Genomic DNA, 19,581 nt, shown 5'->3' on the forward strand with positions numbered 1-19,581 from the left:
TTTGTGGAAGGAACTGAAGATTAAGATTCACCAGTGGTCCCCCCCGGAAGAGGTCCCCAAGATTTAAGGACTGAACAAAGTCCAAGATCACTGTGAGAGATTGCGTTTTTTCGTACAGGAAGCATCTTGAAGCTGTCATTGGAAACAAAGGCATCTCCACCAAGTATTACATAAATGTCAGTTAGTCTGTTCAATACTTCTTTCCTGTGTCATTCCCCTTTATTGTACATCACTTTTTTTATGGATTGGAGTGTTACAATTTCTTTAGCTGTGTAGTTTTATTAAGTTAATACCAATGTCTGGTCTAAATTTCATGTGAATAGCCGCAATGGAAATATGTTGAATTGAAAAATTGTTGATGTGTTGAATACTTATTTCCCCCACTGGAAGTGAAGTTAGCTATGTTGCTTATAACGGACAAGGGACAGTTCCCGTAACTTTGGTTCCACATTGAGAGCGAAGACGTGCACTTGGCTGCTTCAATGCATCAATCAGTGGGCCATGCACTCATTATCCCCACGAGGGGGGAAACCATCAATAAATTACCCAGCCAATGAGACTAATCCATTTGCCTGATGGAGTGTCACCTCTACATGCCAAGGAGACGGATTGGGGAGGGAGGGCCACCTGGTACTTGTGACAGAATGAGACAGATCCAGGATCAGGCCAGACACTGCTCTGGGAATAGGGTAAACAAACACAAACACACAAACACACACACACACACACACACACACACACACACACACACACAGACAGACGCCAGCCACCGCCGCCATTCCATACATCACACAGGAACAATGTGTTTTGTGTTTTGTGCATTCATTCATTCATTCCATTGATTTTGGATTTGCGGCTGCCGGCCCGCTGAGCGTTCCTCAGACTCCAAAGGGTGAAGTACTCTGTGTAACCAGAGTCATGTTCCACCTGAGGAACTCTTCTTCCAGGGGTCAGTGTCTATTTGAGGCGGCGTGGCAGGTTTACGGGATGGGGGGGGCCATGAGGCAGGGTGGGGTGGGTGAGCTGATTCCTGGAATGAAGCAGGCAGGATTCTGGTAAGACCTGGATAACATCACCCAGACCACGGCTGGACAGAGGAGGGATGCTGGGCAGAGAGGCACGGGCAGGTGTTAGGTTACTCCATCTGATACTAAACACCTCATCAGCTCCGTAGACACACACACACACACACACACACACACACACACACAAATACACAGGGGCAGCCAGGACGATGAATGTGTTGGTAAACAGACGGACAACCACAGAGAGAGAGAGAGAGAGAGGGAGGTGTGAGGGAGGTGTGAGGACCAGAGCATCGCCTCACCACCTCAGAGCAACATGCTGAGACACCTGGCCAGAGAGCAAGATGAGTCACCTGACCAGAGAGGAAGATGAGTCACCTGACCAGAGAGGAAGATGAGTCACCTGACCAGAGAGGAAGATGAGTCACCTGACCAGAGAGGAAGATGAGACACCTGACGAGAGAGGAAGATGAGTCACCTGTCCAGAGGGGAAGATGCTCTCAAAGCAGACACTAAGGCTGCGTTCGTAAATTCGCCGAAGCGCACATTGGGTTCAATGCCATAAAGGGACCAAGTAATTTGATTGGATAAGATGTATTCCATGAGAGCTGATCAGATTTCCAGAATGTATTTACGAACGCAGCCAATTATGTGACAGCCGCTGGTGTAACCGGGAACAAGTCGGCGACCAATCAAATTGTTCTGACCTTTATTCTGAAAAATGTAAAAAATAAAATAAATACATTTCTTTAAAATAAAGAAAATCAATGACACACTCGCTGTACAATGGATTCAGTGAGCAATCCCCACTACTACCTAGTTAACTATAACACTACTTTACATTGTTAGCAGGCTCACAAAACAAGCTGTGTTAAGCCTGGTACACACATAAAGATTTGGCCTGATTTCCCCCCTTCCGACCAAGGACAGCAAACGTCCGATTATCGGATGGCTCTAAAGATGATCCGTGATCCTACAAGATTATCCTGTGATGTGAGGTGTGTTAAGAGTCAATTTCTCCCGACAATCTGCTCGGAAAATGGTCTGGGCCGACGATCGTAAATATTAAACGTGTTCAATATTTACGATCAAAAGTCCTCTTGTGTGTGGGCGAAATTGACAACATCCCGAGACCGATTGTGACGTGGAATGGAATGTAGCCAATCAAGAAGCAAGCTGACTGACGTGTCTTCTTCTTTTCGTTCTTTGGCACTTTATTTGCCCTGTCGCACATGGCTGCCTCGTACAGGTCTACTGTACTACTACCCTGATCACGCGAGATTTCTTTATTTATGTGGTGTGCTGTATTGGGAATATCAGTCTACACCACACACAATACGATGAAAACTGTTCAATCCGTGATTTTTTATCTTTATGTGCGGGGTCTCTCTCAGATAAAAAATTAAGAAAGAAGATTTAGAAAATCTTTGTGTGTGTACCAGGCTGGTACACACATAAAGATAATCTGGCCAATTTTGGCCCGATTTCACCCCTTCCGACCAAAGACAGCAAACACCAGATTGAACTGATGGCTCTAAAGATTATCCTACAAGATTATCCTGTGTGTGGCTCAATTCAATCCCACCAGAAGAGGCTGGTGGAGGTTAGGAGATCGGAGCTCAGGCTCGTTGTCACGCATGGAATGGAATGTGGAACGGCATCACTGATATCACCACAGTGAGCATGACACGCATGCATGACCATGATCCCGGCCTCCCATTTCTACCTCCACCAGCCTCCCCTGAATCACCACCCAGTGAGTGGTTTCCTCTGTCACCGTGAGTCAGGAACAGTTGTCAACAATAGTTGTCGACTCTTGTCAACAGTGTTTACACTGCCTCTCACCAGCACCGACTGTTCTTTTCAACATAATCCTCGGAGCACACTCACCTCACCTGCACACCCCCCCCCCCCCCCCCATACCTCTACTGGCTAAACACTCAGGACTTCAATTTAGCTTTTGCACTACTGCTGGTTTGCTACCTACCATATTTATTATACTAGTTATTATATTAGTCTCTAATTATACGTCTTACATACAGTAACATACCTCAAGCCCTAAATATCATATCATAATTCTACATCTCATATTGGTTTTCATCTCATGTATATTTACTTTTTATATTTATTTATTATCACTGTAATACCTTTACTGTAATACCTCACTGTCTACATATCATGTCTTCTGCACTGTGTCACTATTTGCATCTGGTTAAATACCAAAATCTGTTAAATACCAAAACAATAAAGTTGAATCTAATCTAATCTAATCGTTACGAGTATAATGTATAATGGATTTGGTATAAGGGCTTCATAGAAAGTGTACACTGTTCATATGTACATGATGTGCATAATTTACACATGTGGGAGACGACATCTGCCTCAAGGGCAACATCATCAAAGACCTCTGAGTCACTATGGACACCAACTATAGTCTCAATCACTATGGACACCAACTATAGTCTCCATCACTATGGACACCAACTATAGTCTCCATCACTATGGCGACCAGCATTCACCTTCCCCATGCAGACCAGCTACAGCCACTGTCACCATGTAAACTGTCAGCCTTTGTCAGTATGGAGCTTCAGCCTCCATCATGGAGACTATTAACACATCCCTTGTGGAGCAGCACTGACAGACTTTACCAAGCATCCGTTTACTGTAGTTATATCACTATTACACAGTTTACTGTAGTTATATCAGTATTACACAGCAGTGAGATGTAGTTATACCAGTAGTACACAGCAGTGAGATGTAGTTATACCAGTATTACACAGCAGTGAGATGTAGTTATATCAGTATTACACAGCAGTGAGATGTAGTTATATCAGTATTACACAGCAGTGAGATGTAGTTATATCAGTATTACACAGTTTACTGTAGTTATATCAGTATTACACAGCAGTGAGATGTAGTTATATCAGTATTACACAGTTTACTGTAGTTATATCAGTATTACACAGCAGTGAGATGTAGTTATATCAGTAGTACACAGCAGTAAGATGTAGTTATATCAGTATTACACAGTTTACTGTAGTTATATCAGTATTACACAGCAGTGAGATGTAGTTATATCAGTATTACACAGCAGTGAGATGTAGTTATACCAGTAGTACACAGCAGTGAGATGTAGTTATATCAGTAGTACACAGCAGTGAGATGTAGTTATATCAGTATTACACAGCAGTGAGATGGGACAGTTATGGTATTTTGGGCCCCAAAACAACGCTAACTTTGATATACTTGGGTATCCATAAACCATAATGGAATGGAATGGAATGGAATGGAATGGACTTTATTGGACTTTATTTGTCATTGCTACAGTACAGGTACCAAACAACGAAATTTAGGAGGGGTGGCTCCCCTGGTGTTAGGAAAGGAAAAAGAAAACACATTTTAGAAAAAGCATAGATGCATAAAATCACAAGAAGGTAAGGAGCTGGTTTACATCAATAAAGGCTATGTACACAATCCACTGTACTAAACTGCACAGATAGTCAACTAGGGTTGTCATATTGCACAAAGAGTATTTTTTCACATTATTTTAAAGTGTCACAGTTTGCAGGCTTGAAAATGTACATGTTTGTGCCTCAGCACTAGCTGCCATACAATCCGTCCGGACTGTCCTGGGCCCAGAACTTAGGCCTTTTCTGTGTTCAGGGCCTTGACGGCCCTGTGGTAGAAGCAGTCCTTCAGTCTGTTTGTCTTAGCGGCCGGGGTCCTGTACCTCCTGTTCGAGGGCAGCTTGACAAAGTGTACGTGCCCAGGGTGGGTCGGGTCCTTGGAGATCTTGGAGGCCCTCCTGAGACAGCGTGTGTTGTACAGCTCCTCCAGAGAGGGGAGGGGGGCGCCGGTGATCTTCTGTGCTGTTCTCACGACTCTCTGTAGCTCGTTTCTCTCCGCTGTTGTGCAGCTGTGGAACCAGTTGGAGATGCCGAAGGTGAGGATGCTCTCCACTGCGCCGTGGTAGAAGGCCACCAGTATCTCCTGCTTGTTGTGTTGTTTCCTGAGGCATCTCAGGGTGTATAGCCGCTGTTGTGCCCTCTTGATGGTGCCTTTAGTGTTGTCCTTCCAGGCCAGGTCATCCCGCATGTTGTGTCCCAGGAATCGGAGGGTTGAGACTCTCTCCACGCTCTCTCCGTCGATGAGCAGGGGCTGGATCTCTGACTTTTTCCTCCTGAAGTCTACGATGAATTCCTGGGTCTTTGACTTGTTTAGCAGCAGGTTGTTAACCTTGCACAGCTTGCTCAGTTGCTCAACCTCATCCCTGTACGCCGCCTCGTCCCCCCCCGAGATACATCCCACCACGGTGGTGTCGTCTGCAAACTTTACGATGTAGTTGCTGGGGTGGACGGGGGTGAAGTCGTGGGTGTAGAGGTTGTAGAGGATGGGGCTTAGCACGCAGACCTGGGGTGACCCAGTGCTGAGGCTGAGGGCTGAGGAGGTGTGGGGGCCCACCCGCACCCTCTGGGGGCGGTCGGTCAGGAAGTCCTTGATCCACGCACATATAGAGTGTGATAGACCCAGGTCTAGTAGTTTGGTCACTAGCCTGTCTGGAAGGATGGTGTTAAAGGCGGAGCTGAAGTCCACGAAGAGCAGTCTCGAGTAGCTGTTTCCCCTCTCCAGGTGGGATAGAGTGGCGTGGAGAGTCGTCGCTATGGCGTCCTCTGTGGACCTGTGGGCTCTGTAGGCGAACTGGTATGGATCCAGGTTGGGCGGGAGGCGTGTGAGTATGTGGGCCCGGACTAGTTTCTCGAAGCACTTCATGATGATTGGTGTGAGTGCCACCGGGCGGTAGTCGTTTAGGCAGCTCACCGTGCTTTTCTTCGGGACTGGGATGATAGTTGAGGTTTTCAGGCAGGGTGGGACGGTGGCCTGGGACAGGGACTGGTTAAAGATGTTGGTGAAAACGAAAATAATGAGGTTTACTGAAAAGAAAAAGTAAAACAGCTGGAAGCAATATCTGACTGTTTGTCAGTCTTACATCTGAAGCTCTCTGTCTACACAGATATGTGCAAAGTGTAGGAAAGTTAAAGTTATTTAAACATTTGACAATGTGCTGAATTCTTCTTTTTTTATTTTTATTTTTTCTTTCCTAGCACCAGGGGAGCCCCCCCTCCCAAATGTCGTTGTTTGGTACCTGTACTATATCCAGGGGTGCACATAACTGGTGCGCCAGTGCGCATGCGTCGCCAAAATGCATGCTGCGCGGCAGATCAGCCGCATGAAGGCGCTGTTGCGCACCAAAAAAAAAAAAAAAAAAAAAAAGTTGATCACAAAAAAAACATCCTCTACCATGGTTGACATTGAGGACAGTGATAATTTACAGCAGTCAAGAGAGCAGTGATGATGACGATTAAGCTTGTAGCAGAAATAAATGCTTAGGCTGTAACTTTTTGTTGAAAAGTTGATTTTAGTGTTTACAGAACAGAGCAGTGCTTAAAGAGATGTCCGTTTATTTCAGTGTGTTTAAAGAACAGACATTCAGTTAGTGCTTAAAGAGATGTCAGTTGATTTCATTGTGTTTAAAGGAGTCTGACAGACTTTCATGCTTAAAGAGCAGTCATTTGATTTTGCATTTGTTTATTTTGTTTTGCACACAATCATTTGTTCGTTCATCTTTATTTATGAATAAATGTCGTTTTGCTAATATAAGTTATCCATGTATCCCTTTTTCATCCATCCTGTGGGACGGGTCGTGACTCGCGAGCTCGGGGAGCACCAAGCAGCATCCCTAGGTGCTCCTCTGAGCACTGGCCCCAAAAAGTTATGTGCACCCCTGACTATATCAATGACAATAAAGACCATTCATTCAGTTCAACTTAAGTTGAACAGTTGTTTAGAGAATGAATAAAGAAATATCTATTAGTTCAATAAATAGTTACATTGTTTCAAATGTTTCAACTTCTTTCAAAGTGTTCTATGAAATGATTTTTCAGAAGGCTCTGCCAACATGGATGGACCAGGACTGTAGCTCCCATTGAGACACACAGAGGACATGACCTTGGTGGTTTTGAGCCATAATTCAACCAGTCCGATTGCTGTGAAATGACTTGTGATGAATATAATAATCATAATAATAATAATAACTTTTTATTTGCATAGTGCTTTTCCTGCAAACGTTGCAGCTATGTGTATGGTCAACTCTCTCTCTCTCTGGGAAAGACATGCTTAAGGGCCTCTAAATGGACCCTGGCTATGGTCTGTGATGTAACAATGACTGAAGTTAGAATTCTTCTAAAACATTACACACATCACATCCAGTCATTAAGAATCTCACAGTGTGATGACATAACAATGTAGAACATGCAGCTGGGCTTCTAGAATCCATCTGCAGTACACATGCTGTTCATTTACCTGCAAGTCCTCTGTGAAGAGCTAGATAGATAGACAGTTATTTGTTTCACAAACTTTTCCAAACTTTTTCCAATCTTACAGTCAGCAGACATGAATCCTAGTGCGTCTATTCAATCGATGGCCTCCTTGTATGTAGGAGATCTCCACAGGGACACCACTGAGGGAATGCTGCATGAGAAATTCAGCCCTTCTGGTCCAATCATCTCTATAAGAGTGTGCAGGGATTTGCTAACACGCCAATCTCGGGTATGCCTATGTCAACTTTCAACAGCAAGCTGACGCAGAGCGTGCCCTGGACACCATGAACTTTGATGACGTCAATGGAAGACCTATGCGCATCATGTGGTCTCAGCGTGACCCTTCTCTGAGGAATAGTGGGGTCGGTAACATCTTCATCAAGAATTTAGTGGAGACTTTTGACAGCAAGCACCTCTACGACATGTTCTCTGAGTTTGGGGACATCCTTTCCTGCAAGGTAGCATCTGATGCGAATGGCTCTAAAGGCTTTGGCTTTGTGCAGTATAATACCCAGGAGGCCGCTGAGAGAGCTATTAAGAGACTCAATGGCATGTTATTGAGTGGCAGAAAAGTGTTTATTGGACACTTCAAATCTCTCAAAGAACGAGAGGCTGAACTTGGATTCACTAACATTTACATCAAAAACTTTGGAGAGGATATGGATGACCAACGCCTTAAGGAAAGGTTTGAAAGATTTGGACCAGCCCTGAGCGTCCGTGTCATGACTGATGGCGCTGGTAAATCCATGGGTTTTGGATTTGTCAACTTCGAAAGGCATGAAGATGCCAAGAGAGCCATTGATGAGATGAATGGCCAGGAGATAAATGAGAGATGGATCTACGTGGGCCGTGCCCTGAAGAGAGGAGAGCGCCAGACTGTGTTGAAGCGCCAGTTTGAGCAGATAAAGCAGGGCTGCAGGACCAGATACCAGGTGTGTGTTTATGAAAAATATACACATATACTATATAAGTAAAATAAGTTGATAGTCATGGTAACCATTGTTGATGTATTTGAGGGATGAAAAACATCTCACTAAACAGGGTTTCTCTCTACCAGGGTGTCAACCTGTATGTGAAGAACTTGCATGACCGCTTGGATGATGAGCAGCTGCACAAAGAGTTCTCCCACTTTGGAACGATCACCAGTGCAAAGGTGATGATGGAGGGTGGACGCAGCAAGGGATTTGGCTTTGTGTGCTTCTCCTCCCCTGAGGCGGCCACCAAGGCTGTGACTGAGATGAACAGCCGCATCGTGGCCACCAAGCCCCTGTATGTGGCCCTGGCCCAGAGCAAGGAGGAGCGCCAGGCTCACAGAACCAACCAGCACATGCAGAGGATGGCCAGCGTCTGCACCGTTCCCAACCCAGACATCAACCTCTACCAGGTTGCTCCCCCACCTGGATTCTTCATGGCTGCCATTCCACAGGCCCAGCAGCCTGCTGTCCATGTCCAGGACCAGGAGCCTCTCCCTGCCTCCATTCTGGCTGTCGCTGCCCATGAGGACCAGAAGCAGATAATACGTGAGTCTGTGTGTCTATTTCTATGGATCCCCATTAGCTGTTACAGTTACTGTTACTGATATTTATTCTCCCTCCCTCCAGGTGAACGTCCCATCTCATCCATCCACAACATGCTACATGTCACTGTGCTGGAGGCCCAGTGGGCTGAGGAGGCTGCACAGAAATCTGGCCACATCCCATCTTGAGTTCCAAGCGGCTAAGATCCAGACTTTTTAAACCGACTTCACCGATAAAGCATATTTAAGCATTGAAAAGATATTGCAATATTAATAAATTATTTCATTACAAAATTAAATTGATTGACTCAGCTATGTCTAGAAAAGGGTAAGCTGGACCTCGATGATACAAGTTAAAGACCTGGTTGGACCAGATAGACCAGGCCAAGACAAGGCCTCCTTGACCAGCAATGCACCTCCCAGCTCAGCATCGCTGTCTTTCTCTCACCAATGTGTCGTTGATTCTCAACAACGTTGATATTTATTTACCTTTTTCAGAGTAAAAGTCTGAACTTTTGATCGGCTGCCGACTTGTTCCCGGGTTTCAATGGGGAAGTGTGTCCAAACTTGTGACTGGTACTGTACACACTACAGTAATGCCATCCTGTCTGTTCCGGCTGGGGAGAGGCTGGTGGAAGTAGAAATCGGAGGATGGGCTCATCGTAATACATGGAACTGAACGAGGAACGGTATCAAGCACACGATTCCTCATTCCCTTCCATGCATTACAAATGAGCCCGTCCTCTTCCCATTTCTACCTCCACCAGCCTCTCCTTTTCAACAACAGCTTCATTGATCTTCAGTCCTGTGGTCTGTCCTGGGGGCCAAAGTTGACTCGTTCTTTGTCTCGATCTCGCAGACAGACGCCATTCAGAGGGCATTCAGAGTACCGTGGTAAAGGACGTGGTGAGGCAGGAGGGGATGGGGGGGGTGGAGGCAGAATGAGCTGGAATAACACGTCAGAGAGCTCTGAGGGGAAGCAGGAGAAAGTGCCAGAACATGTAGAGAGAAGCACTCAGGTAGGCAGGCTTTGATGCTGCAATCAAAGGCAGCAGCTGGAGTCAACTGATGCCAGCGCAGACACACACACAACATAAGACACCACTCTGTAAAACTCCAGAGAAACGGTTGAGAGAGACCTGACAACCCCAATCAAACACTCACACAAACTCACACACAGAATGCACAGACACATGCATACACACTCACAGGAATATTCACAAGTCAGAGAACTGACATTCCATTGCAAAAGCTCTACTAACAAAGAAACACTCAACTACAGCAGGCCTACATACCTACCACGGAGATTCGCAAACACATGATGAAAGCTGATGGACACACTCAGGATGAAAGTTGGCACGTGCACAGACACACACACACACACACAAAGTGGCGGAGTCAGAGAGCTCTCCCCTGCCTCCAGGGCCATGGTTCAAGGGCAGGGATGAGAGGCCCACAGCACATCCAGAGTGGAGGGGTTAGAGATTGAGAGCAGCTCCAGATGGAAGAGGGCATGTTGAAGAACGATGAAGTATCTTCAGACCTTGTCACCCCTCTCCAAATCACATCCCAGCATGCATCTCTGAGGAGGCTCTGTGGTTTGAGATGAATGTCCTCCCCTCCCTTAATAACACTCCTCCATATCCATCACCCTTAAAGGGATAGTTCACCCAAATTACAAAATCCCATACTTGGTTCCTTACCTTGAAAGTAGTCTATGGACATGACTGTTTTACTGGTCACTAAGCGCTCATTGTTTTTAGCATTTTTTTGGCAAAAAACTATGGAAGTCATGGAAGTCAATGGGCCCTAAATTAGCATGTTTGAAATGTTATGCCGTGAATCATCTCAAAGTAATTTAAATCAAGTCATTGAGTCTTTTCATAGACTTTGGAATATCCACTCTCTCAATAATAACTAACCATAATCACCCTCATTAATTTCACATTCTACCCATCAAATAGATTCTGATTCAACTGCGACTGCCTTCAAAAATATACAAATGTTATACTTGGAATATGTATTAGTATTGCCACTTTAGCAATGAAATGATAATGAAGGAAAAGTCTTGCCTTTTTGAAGTAGGGCTTTAAAGTCAGATAAAAGAGCAAAGGGCTGAACTTAAAAAGGAAAGCAGCGAGGGGATAGGGAATGTTTTTGAAGTTTAGAAAACAGATGGGAGCACAGTGTGTGAGAGAGATGGAGGGAGAGAGAGAGAGAGAGAGAGAGAGAAAGAGAGATGGAGAGATTGAGGGAATTAGACAGGAGAGAGAAAAACAGGGAGGGAGAGCAGAGAAAGAGTAGGAGGGAGAGAGAAGAGCGGGTAGGAGAGAGGAGAAGAGATGGACAAGGAAAATGGGGAATGTAAAGAAAGAGCGTGAAAGATGAGGTCGAGAGAGAGAAAGAAAATAGAGAGGCGGTGAGATCAACCATTTATCAGGGAGCGTAAAAGGCATTTCATCAAAAAATATTAGGATGTGTGTGTCTGATTTTCCCTTTCCAAGGTTTACAATGAGCCAGTCCTGTAGGTAAAGGCCCTGTCACAAGGTTTAAGTCCCTCCTCTGAACTCAACCAGAGGAGGTCTGTAGGAGCCATTGTGGAGTCTGATTCACCGCTCTCTCACTGAGCTGAAGGAGAGAGATCACAGAGAGGTTTATAGAACAAGAAGCAAAGCTGTCGAAGCCAGTGGAGCCGACCAATTAAACGACCTGTCTGACAGTTTCCTCCGCGCCGAACTGTTCACGAACGACACTCGGCACTCAAAGCTCTCGAGTGTGTGTGACTCTTGGAATACTTGTAGTTGTGTCTTAATGAATAGCTAGCATCCAGAAGAAAATGGAACTGGAACCAGTCGAATGTCTCCCTATCTCCGCTGTCCGTGTGTGAAATGTGTGAGGAGGAGGACATTAAAAACAAACAAAAGCCTGCGAAGGCGCCTCTCATCCCCCTTTCCTCTCATCACCGTCATCCCCACTACCCCACCAGGAGGTAGGGGGGACTCCTCTAGTCGTCTTCCCTCCCCTCACCACCTTAGTACTGTTGAAGTCAGTCTGCATGTCATGTGTTGCTGGGGCACGACTGTGGCTCCTACTACGACAAAGTGCCAGGGCTGATCAAAGACTGCCTGCTTCCCTCTACCCCTTCATCTTACGCCTTTCCTTTCCTTTCCTTTCCTCTTTCTTCTATTTTCTGTTAATTAGCGGAGCTCACCCCCAGTAGCTTTCCCAGCTCAGCTTCCTCTCCTCTTCCTCTACCTTGCCCTCTTTTCACCCTTTCTTGTCGACTTTATGATATTGCAATCCATCTTTTCTTTTTTCCCCATCTTTTCCCCATCCCTAGTGGAATAGGAATTAATGTGTGCGTGTGTGTTGTGTTTGTAGAACAATGGGAGATCCCCAGTGCTCTTGTGGGTTATTAATCTAATGGTGGAGCTGTGTCCCCTCTCTGCCTCTAAACACCCCCTCTCCCTCTCCGTTCCCTCCCAGCTACCCTTACCCTACTGGCCCTCATTAGCTACTAACCCTCGCCATCCTCCTCCCTCAACAAACATAACTCCCACCCGATTCTCTCCCAGCCAACACCTCAGCAACACATGCATTACACATGAGCCCTGTCCACTGTACAATAGGGACAATCTTACATTTTTAATCATAACCACAGTCGTACGGGACCTGGCCTCCTCTCCCTCCACCTTCCCTTCTCCTTCACTTCTACCCTCTCCCCCACTTTCTTGCCCGGGTCTCCCTCCTCAAAGTCTCAGTGATGAATGGGGGAGCGCTGCCATCTCCACGGCCACAATAGAGAGGCAGGCCTCGGCTCACACGGCTCAGACGCTCTCTGGGATCTCAGGGAGGAGAGTAATTAATCCAGCAGGTCGGAAGGCAGGGTTTTCAGGACATAGTGTAGGCCTCAGGACAATATATGTGTGTGTGTGTGTGTGTGTGTGTGTGTGTGTGTAGGTGTGTGTGTGTGTGTGTGTGTGTGTGTGTGTGTGTGTGAAGTACGCTAATGACTAAAGCACAATTGTTGTGTGCCTGTGTGTGTGTGTGTGTGTGTGTGTGTGTGTGTGTGTGTGTGTGTGTGTGCAGGGTTGGGGGTAGATGAGCTCTTTAAATAAACGCCACTTGGGTCCAGACAGGAGCAGCCAGAGGCTGAGCATATAAGACTGTCCTTGACCTCCCATATCACACACACACACACACACACAGACACACACACACACACACACACACACACAGACCCAGACACACACACATAGGCACACACACACACAGCCCCCCCCCCCCCACACACACACACACAGACACACACACACACACACACACACACACACAGACCCAGACACACACACATAGGCACAGACACACACACAGCCCCCCCCCCCCCCCCCCCCCCACACACACACACACACACACACATGGGTAGGGACTATAATTTAACAGTGCAGGTACTTTACAGTAGAATCTGTGAGGCACAGAAGATTCTGCAATGGACTGATTAACCATTCGCACAGTAAAACACTTCCGAGAGAATACATTATCCAATCAAAATAAACAACAAGGATAGTTGATGAATTCATGAATATATTTTACAATGGGCTAATCCAAACAGTCATTGATCGTTGTTTACAACTTCCTCTCGAAGACTAAAACAACGGAGAACACCCGTAGCTAGGAGAGGAGGAGGAGGAGGATAATCTGGGGACACGTTGGAGGAGGTGAAGAGAGAAACGAGGAGAAGATGAGAATAAGGGAGAGGAGAGGAAGGCAGTGCATCCCCGTCTCTCAGAGCCTACTTAGGCAAACGTTGACCCACATAATGCAACCAGTCTCCCACCAAGGTACGCACGCACGGTGCAATAAGGACAGGAAGACGCTGGTGTAACTCCGTCCTTTCATCCTCCTTATTGAAATGCATTTATGCATTAATGTATGCATAGGAGCGTCTGCTAAGTGACTATCACTGCCAAACGGGATTGTGAGGAGAAGGACAAAGTGTGACAAAGTTCTCTTTGTGTATCTTCTCCAGGGAGAGGTGTGGACTGACATTATTTCTTTCGACACCGATTCGTGTCAGTGTGCAGCGAACGAAGTGATGAAAAGTCAATTCTTGGCAGGCCTCGCAGCGAAGGGGTGCAGCATGTTTCGACTGTGTGATCTTACAGCTCAGCCAGAAGCCTTGTGTGAATTCAGCGACGGCCCTCTGTGTTTGAACACGCAGCAGGGTTTCGGTTTCAAGCGGATTGGACACGCGGGGGCTCACCGAGGAGACTGGGGAGGACCGTTTCATTCAGAACCGCCGTCGACATCAACGTGGTTACTGTTGGGACACTTTGTAGCTCGTATCTGAGAGGGTCTGTGTGTGTGCGTGTGTGTGTGTGTGTGTGTGTGTGGGAGTGAGTTGCTTTGTTCTGCCTCTGTGGTTGTTACATTACAAACACATCTTTTTTTTAAGGCTTTTTGCCCACCATGCTCTCATTATGCGGTTGTTTCAGCTTCCTTCTTCAAGTTTCGAATGTATTGTTACATCCCGTTATAGAAGCATAAGAGAGAAGAATTCTTAGGCTTCAGTTCCTCGACATTGCAGCAACAAGAGAAATAAAGTAGCGACAGTAGTAAAAAAAAAAAAAAAAAAAAGAGAGACAAATAAGGCAAGATTATTTGAAGGGACATATATTGTAAGTATCTCCTGATAAGAGAGATTGCTTCGCTAAATCACTGAGAGGTAAAAGACTAATGTGGGCGTGCTGGTGAGCTCTCCATCACAATAACACATTAATTGGCCCAATCAGTTACCCAGGTTGACATGCTTAACGGTTCAGGGGGTGAGCGATTAGGAGCTGCGCAGTGGCCCACCAAACGGACACGCACAGTTGACTGGCCTTCATTCACCCATGACCATGTAACCAGAGGCAACAGCTCTACGCTTCATTAACCCGGGCCGGGCCGGGCCCAGACGGGAACCAATCACACTTCCTGTTAATATCATAATTGACGAGGGGTAGGGAAATAGAACATAGATACAGAGAGTCTTCTACGACGCTGTCTCCAAGGACATGAGTAGGTGTTAATGGATGGACATGGCTGGACCAATTACTGGAAAGATGAAGGTATAAAAGGGAAACATTTCAACCGGCATGGCTGATTGGGAGTGTTGAGATCAGACATGTAAAAACACGCTGTTTTACTTTACAACTTGCATGTACCGTAGCCATGGTCTTTTGTTGGCTTTCACAGAGTTGACAAAGGACTTACAGGAGATTTGTGGACAACAAAGCGCCGGTATATGTTTTTTCTCATTCCACGATCTTGTTGTATTCAGTACACACACACACACACACACACACACACACACACACACACACACACACACACACACAGAGAGCTAGAATGATCCATTACCAAAGGGGAACAGGAGACTCATTACCTTGGAACAGTACGTGACACAGGTGGTGGATCAAGCGGTGTTAAAACAGGTGTGCTGACTGTGGGACGGCTATAAAAACACAGCACCATTCATTAATTCATTCACTAATCCAGTCTGACCTCAAGTGTCCTTAAGAGCATCTTTACCACAGTCTGAGGTAGTTCCGTCATTAGCAGTGGGGTGAGGAGGGCTGTGTGTCCTGGATACAGTGGGGGAGTAGGTGTACCTGAGCCCGCGGCCCACATAAAATGACCCATTTTCTGCTGTACAAGAGGAGCAATCAGCAGCGCTAGCCAAGAGGGGGTCAGAGACAGAGAGCACACACACACACACACACACACACACACACACACACACACAAACGTCCCACAGGACACCCAGCTGTTACAGCACAGGAAACACAATCATCCGGTAGAGGCTAAGTATAGGGCTAAACTATATTGAGTAGAGCTACATCACCCCCCCCCCCCCCCCCCCCCCCGCCCCTCAACAAGCCTGGGGTGGGCTGCTGAGCCGCCATCCTCCAAACCTTCTACTTACCTCCCCCTATAACTCTGGGGTGGGCTCGGTTGAGAGTGATGTCATCTGGTGACTTTCGATGTAACAACAGAGTTGCACGGTATCTAGGCGATCAACATTGCGACGGGAGAGCGAACCGTTTTTATTATTAAGTGGCCTCTTACTAATGCACGCATGGGTCATTTTCATCAGATTAGTTATAGATCCGTAAAGAAAAAAGAATCTGAATCTGTATGAAATGCGTATGTGTCCGTTGGTCTTCAGTCTGAGATGTGAGAGAGAGGAGCAGACTGACCGACTCAGATAATGGAAAGAAAGTCAGGAGGGGGAGAAAGATAGGAACGTTTCTTTTACTTCCTCTTTGTATTTACCCTTCGAAAGAGAGGGACCTAATAACATATTTATCATTCCCGGCAAGCGCCTGTGTCGAGATGAATACCCCGCCGACATCCAAAGCTTGAGAGGAGGAAGAGGGGGAAGATGAAAAGAAGATAGGGAGAGAGAGTGATGTATATCAACCGATGAAAGAAGAGGGGGAGATGTGGAGCTTGGGGAGACAGGTGACAAGTAATCAGAGGCGAAGGTGTGATTGGAAGAGAGAGAGAGAGAGAGAGAGAGAGAGAGAGAGAGAGAGAGAGAGAGAGAGAGAGAGAGAGAGAGAGAGAGAGAGAGAGAGAGGGCACAGAGGGTTCTACAGTTGCACAAAGTCAAAAGATAACAATGAACACTGACAGGAAAGTGGTGAGAAAGGGGAGAGAGGAGGTTGAGATTAAATGATCTGTGTGTGTGTGTGTGTGTGTGTGTGTGTGTGTGTGTGTGTGTGTGTGTGTGTACGTGTGTGTGTGTGTGTGTGTGTGTGTGTGTGTGTGTGTGTGTGAGAGAGAGAGAGAGATAAAGAAAGAGAGGGAGAGAGAAAGAGAGAGGGAGGGAGGGAGAGAGAGAGAGAAAAAAGACAGATAAAGAGAGATAGAGGGACTGAGGAAATTGGAGTAGACCAGATGTGGAGTGAATGAACACTCAGCCACACACAGGCCAAGAAACATATCATTTTCTTCAAAGACAGCTACATTGGGGGCAAGTTAGCTGAGAGAGGTGAACTCAGACCAGTCTTTGAGGTAAAGCACCTTGCTGAAGCCCAGAATGCTGCTCACACACTGACATGATGAACCACTTCACACAAACCTCTATCTTAGAGAGCACCCAGTATTAGCCAAGGTCTCAATCACATGCAATGATGTCCAACAAATGGGAAGCACATGTTACATGTTTACTGTAAATGTTTGTTTTGATATTTTATGTTTTTTTTTTTTTTATTATCTATCAAACATAGAAGCCACCTGGTATTGACAACCTGGATGGAAAGCTATTGAGGATGGTAGCGGACCACATTGCCACTCCCATATGCCACATCTTCAATCTTAGTCTTGACTGTAATAATGATGTGCCCACAAGTTTGGTAAGAGGCTGAGATAATTCCTCTATTAAAAATGCTGGCTCTAACAGCAGACCAATCAGCTTGTTACTTGTTATAGGAAAATTGTTGGAAAAATTTTGTATTTGGCCAGATACAATGTTATTTCTCGATGAACAACAACTTAACAAGCAACTACCAACATGCTTACAGGAAGGGGCACTCAACCTGCACAGCGCTCACTCAAATGACAGATGATTGGCTTAAAAGATGAACAGAATATTGTAGGAGCAGTTCTACTAGACTTCAGTGCTGTCTTTGATGTCATTGATCATAACTTGCTCTTAAGGAAACTCAAGTGTTATGGCCTTGATTTCTACTTGGCTAATAGAACACAGAAGGTTCTGTTTCACGGAAGTCAAGTCAAGTTTATTTATAGAGCACATTTAAAATAACTTCGCTGACCAAAGTGCTGTACATGGATTAAGATCACAATAAAAGGCAATACAATAATATATATATAATATTAACAATCATAACAACGGAAGCACAAAGACACACATAAAAGTACAACAAGAACAACAAATCCACTTTAAGGAAACGCTAGAGAGGTGGGACTAATCCAGTCTAGGGGGCTACGACAGCAAAGGCACGGTCACCCCTGAGTTTGAGCCTTGATCTCGGGACGCCCAAGATCCCTAAGCTAGATGACCTAAGGGACCTGGAGGTGGAATAGGGGGTTAAAAGGTCTGCGGTGTAAGAGGGGGCCTGCCCATTCAAAGCTTTAAAAACAAAAAGGAGGACCTTAAAATCAATCCTGAACCACACTGGAAGCCAATAGAGAGAGGTCAAAATTGGGGTGATATGGTCTCTCTTCCGGGTACCTGTCAGGAGTCTAGCAGAAGAGGAAGCCTCTCAAATGCAAGACCTATTCAGTGTGGGATTCCGCAGGGCTCTTCACTTGGACCACTGCTCTTCTGCCCGTAGGTTGGTGCGGAGGGTGGAGAGTAGGCCCATGCCTAGGGACCGCAGGTTCCCGGAAGGGGTGTGTTGACAGAGAAGGTCAGTGAGGTATTGGGGGGCGCAGGCGTGGAGGAATTTGTAGGTGAGGAGGAGGATTTTGTAGGTGATGCGGGACTTGACCGGAAGCCAGTGGAGGTGACTGAGCGCGACCTCAAGGATGAAGTCACCAACCTTCCGGAGCAGCGCCTTGGGTGCCACAACCATGAGTGTACCTCTTGGGTCATTTAGACCCAAGTTTATTGAGATTTTATTGACTCTCTCAAGGAACACTTTTTGAGCTTGCGGAGTCTGTTCATCGTGGCTGGCATGTTCAATTGTCTCTTTGGCTGCAGATAAAAAGTCCGAGATCCTGCCCCTGCTCATCGACGGAGAGAGCGTGGAGATGGTCTCAAACCTCCGTTTCCTGGGACACATCATGCGGGATGACCTGGCCTGGAAGGACAACACTAAAGGCACCATCAAGAGGGCACAACAGCGGCTATACACCCTGAGATGCCTCAAGAAACAACACAGCAAGCAGGAGATGCTGGTGGCCTTCTACCACGGCGCAGTGGAGAGCATCCTCACCTTCGGCATCTCCAACTGGTACCACAGCTGCACGGCAGCGGAGAGAAGCGATCTACAGAGAGTCGTGAGAACAGCACAGGGGATCACCGGCGCCACCCTCCCCTCTCTGGAGGAGCTGTACAAAACACGCTGTCTCAGGAGGGCCTCCAAGATCTCCAAGGACCCGACCCACCCTGGGCACGAACACTTTGTCAAGCTGCCCTCGAACAGGAGGTACAGGACCCCGGCCGCTAGGACAAACAGACTGAAGGACAGCTTCTACCACAGGGCCGTCAAGGCCCTGAACACAGAAAAGGCCTACGTTCTGGGCCCAGGACAAGTCCGGACGGATTGTATGGCAGCTAGTGCTGAGGCACAAACATGTACATTCTCAAGCCTGCAAACTGTGACACTTTAAAAAAACACTTTAAAAAAAACTGTGACACTTTAAAAAAAATGTGAAAAAATACTTTCTTGTGAAATATGACAACCCTATTTGACTATCTGTGCAGTATAGTACAGTGGATTGTGTACATAGCCTCTATTGATGTAAACCAGCTCCTTACCTTCTTGTGATTTTATGCATCTATGCTTTTTCCAAAATGTGTTTCTTTTTCCTTTCTTAAACACCAGGGGAGCCTCCCCTCCTAAATTTCGTTGTTTGGTACCTGTACTGTAACAATGACAAATAAAGTCTATCTATCTAGATGCTGCCTCATACTGTGTGACTAAGTGGC

At 46.2% G+C, this 19,581-nt stretch overlaps 1 protein-coding gene and 1 pseudogene across 2 annotated transcripts in view; one reads left to right on the forward strand and one right to left on the reverse strand.

Moving 5' to 3' along the window:
• gpc3 (glypican 3) overlaps positions 1-19,581 on the reverse strand; it is a gene marked incomplete at both ends in the record, with an annotated part of 80,527 nt that overhangs the window by 33,838 nt on the left and 27,108 nt on the right. The gene's annotated exons all lie outside the window — the stretch shown is intronic.
• On the forward strand, positions 7,512-16,140 carry LOC308153100 (polyadenylate-binding protein 1A-like; annotated as a pseudogene). The gene is made up of 4 exons: positions 7,512-8,334; positions 8,460-8,888; positions 13,948-13,953; positions 16,129-16,140. The product of its transcript is annotated as a polyadenylate-binding protein 1A-like (transcript).

The sequence above is a fragment of the Nansenia antarctica genome (genome assembly GCF_963989245.1).
Source record: "Nansenia antarctica genome assembly, chromosome: 3".
NCBI lineage: Eukaryota > Metazoa > Chordata > Actinopteri > Argentiniformes > Microstomatidae > Nansenia > Nansenia antarctica.